Genomic DNA, 3,379 nt, shown 5'->3' with positions numbered 1-3,379 from the left:
TTTTCTTCCACAGTGATGATTTGTTTTTCTGAGGTAGCATCTCATTTAAGTTTTCTGGTCTGTATTTCTTTTCACAATTGCATGTACACATATGGAGTGCTGAATCGTGTTCAAATTCAACTGTAATCCAAGATGGCGGCGCGACGGAGCTTGCAGCGGCCATTCCGGAGCTGATTATCTGTTATTTGTGAAGCGGGGTGCCGTGCGCAATCAGAATCGGATGAAAAACGGACGTGGGAGCACGGAGGAACATCAGGAAATCTCCAGGAAGACCTTCTTCGTTACTGCTGCTGCTGTGAGATCCGGGACTCAGCTGGGAAGAACAGGCCCCCATTCCTCTGGGTCGCGTTGGCGGGGCCGTCTTAATACGCTCGGCAGAGGATGGTGCTCGGAGAAGCTGTGCCGGAGGGGATGGTCGGAGGCGCGGAGGTTCGCCGGACATGGAGTCCGCTGCGGTCAGGTCGCTTTCACTGTGTGTTGTGTCTGCGAGGCTGAGTCGGGCGGCGCCGTGGAAGTCCATAGCGGGAGTATTCCCTTCTGCTGCCTGCGTGGGATGACGAGTCTATCGGGACCCTGAGGACTTGTGGAAACTGTGTGGTGGTTTCTTTTGAACTTATAGTCTTTTAACATCTTTGGACTATTTTTACTGTGCCCATGGTCTGTTTTTTTTTAATGAATTATGCTATTGTTTGCACTGCTGTAACTACGTGGTTTCGTGCAGGTTTTGTAGCTTTAGTTTTTGGTCTTGTTTTGTCTGGTAGGTTTGGAGCTCCTTTCTGGGTAACGTGCTAAGACAGTAGTGCAATATTAATACGCAGCATTCTCTCCGGACCCTGGATTGGGGATTGCCAAACGTTATGTGGATTTTCTGGTGTAGTCTGTTTTGTCATGTGCTTTTGTGATATCATTCTGGAGGAACGTTGTCTCATTTTTTTTTTAAACTGCATTGCATTTGTGGTTTCTAAATGACGAATAAACTGAATCTGAATATAATAACGTGTTTTGATTTACTTTGTTTATCTGTGCGTGGCTCATCGGAGGATGCTGTCCTTTCTTTCATAAGTAGTTGTGTGTTCTGTGTGTTGTTTGTGCTGCTGTTCTTTACAACCCGGCTCGGAGAAACCTTGTCTAGTTTGTCGGTGTGCATGTGTGTTATTAAATGACAGTAAACTCGACTGGAGGTAGCTAGGCCACACCAACCTCCGAGAAAAACATAGACTGACTGTCCAAACCATGTCCAAACAAAAGAAAGGTGAGGAATCTCAGAGTCTATATCCTCACCTAGACAGCCTGTGCCCAGGCAGGAATCGGGTCTGGACAAAGTTTTCCCGTCTTTGTGACACCTTTCCTTGACGCCACTCCTTCTAACCGGCATTCACGCTCTCCCTCCCTCCGAACATTATTCACCACCATCACCCTCGCTCTGTCTCTCTGACATCCAACCGCCATCCCTGTGGATGAAATTTCCGAATATAAGGTTTACAGGGCTGTATGTTGCTTAAGCTTTGTGAGATTGTGGACTTCTGCGTTTTCCACGAAATAATATCGTGCCTGTCACTGCTGTTCCTCAGAACCATAATACAGCTGCGCAAATGACATGAGTTTAACAATAAATCATGAAAATAAACATTGTGAACTAACTCCATTGTTCTGCTAAGATTTCACACACCTCTCTGCTACTAGATATAAAGAGAAGCATTATACTTGTACCTTAGAGTTCCACGCATGTGGACTCTCCGTGATAGCATGTTAAATAAAAGATTTGCCAACTGAACTTGATTCTTTAACATCTCTGACAATTTGCCTTAGTTAAGCAGGATGCCAACAAAATGGTTTCGAACGATGGAGTAACTGTGGGTGGGAATGGCAACTTCGAGTTAGCTACCCGTTGGGTGATCCGCTTTGAGCCTCCTGGCCCATGACCGGGTAGAAAGGACGGCATCGGCAAGATCAAGTAGGAAAGACCGCAGTATTATGTGAAGTATTGTTGGAAGTAAAGACGTGAGGATCCGGATCCTAGTCCCACCCAAGATGTTTTCCGATTAGTAAACAATAAATAAGTCTGCAAGAGGCGAACGGAACGAAATGTCGTTCACGCTTGTGCTTGCGACTGATTGTCTTTCCCTTGCGGGACCAGGTAAGTAGATTGAAGGCGGATGGGAAGCAGTGACAGTAAAGTTGATCAGGAATGCGGGGGAGAGAGTTTCCTGTAAAGATAATGATGAAAACCAGGTAAGTAGATTGAAGGAAGATGGTAAGTAATGATAGTAAAGATTGCTGACAGAAATGCGAGGTGAGTTTTCTCTGTAAAGGTAAAGAAAAAAAATGAGAAAGTTGCGCCGGCAGATTGAACGAGTAGCGAAATCCCGGGGAGAGCCGCTGGTGCCGCCAATCTCCACTGCTGATGATGGCTAGTTGGAAAGTGGATATACTAGACATGTGATTTCTTTTACCAGTGACTTGTGTGGTTGGACACAAGGACGGAGGCTCTATGGGAGTCTTTTGAGATAAAGAAAATTAAATATTTTAAACAAGATACTGTTAGAGGAGACGGAGACTCTACGCGGGATTTAATAAAGTGTTTTGATTTATGCAATTGACTTTGTTATTTTGAGCCTGTTCAACGGAGGATGTTGTCTTTGTTTTTCTAAGTATCTGTGGGTTGTGAGTGCCCTGGGTCGGGGAAACGAAACGTTGTTTCGCTAAATGACAATAACCTTGACTTGACTTGAGAAAAGGCTGGAGGTAGCTCAGCGACATCAGTCTCCGAAACCAATAAATAGACCGACTCTGCAGAAGACGTCCGAACAGAAGAACCGGGAGGTGTCTCAAGGCTTATATCCTCACCTAGAGAGTCTGAGAGAGCCCGAGCCCGCCCCGGATTCAGATCTGATCGAAGTTTCAATGTTCGCAGAAGCTGTACGACAGAATCAAACACCCCGACCCGCCTTATAACGCCCAGGCAACCGAAGCCGACGAGCAGAAGGGGGATAAACTGCAAGACAAAGAACTATCCAAGGATAGATGAGCCCATTTTCAGGGTCGCTTGTCCACTGGCGGAAAGGACTAAAAATCAAACTAGACACGAATATAATTTGCGTATTTAACCAGGAAACGGGAAGCGAATCAGAATAGATCCTGTTTCACACTATCCAAAACAAAATGATTGCCCCGTCGCGGTAATCCGGCCGCTGGCCCTGTCCGAGGGTCAGGCTATGGGACAAATTTGTAAGATTTATAACCCCTTGCCTGGAAATGGTCAGATGTTATTGAAAGTGGTGCGTGGGACCGACTTGGACTGCAGTGCAAGGACATTTTGAAGTCCGCAGAGGAATAAAGTGAGAAACAATAATGATGGAGATAACGTTACCAATGGAAA

This window comes from Hemitrygon akajei, unplaced genomic scaffold, assembly GCF_048418815.1.
Source record: "Hemitrygon akajei unplaced genomic scaffold, sHemAka1.3 Scf000048, whole genome shotgun sequence".
Lineage (NCBI taxonomy): Eukaryota > Metazoa > Chordata > Chondrichthyes > Myliobatiformes > Dasyatidae > Hemitrygon > Hemitrygon akajei.
The sequence above is the reverse complement of the archived record's forward strand: the minus strand, read 5'-3'. Positions refer to the sequence as shown.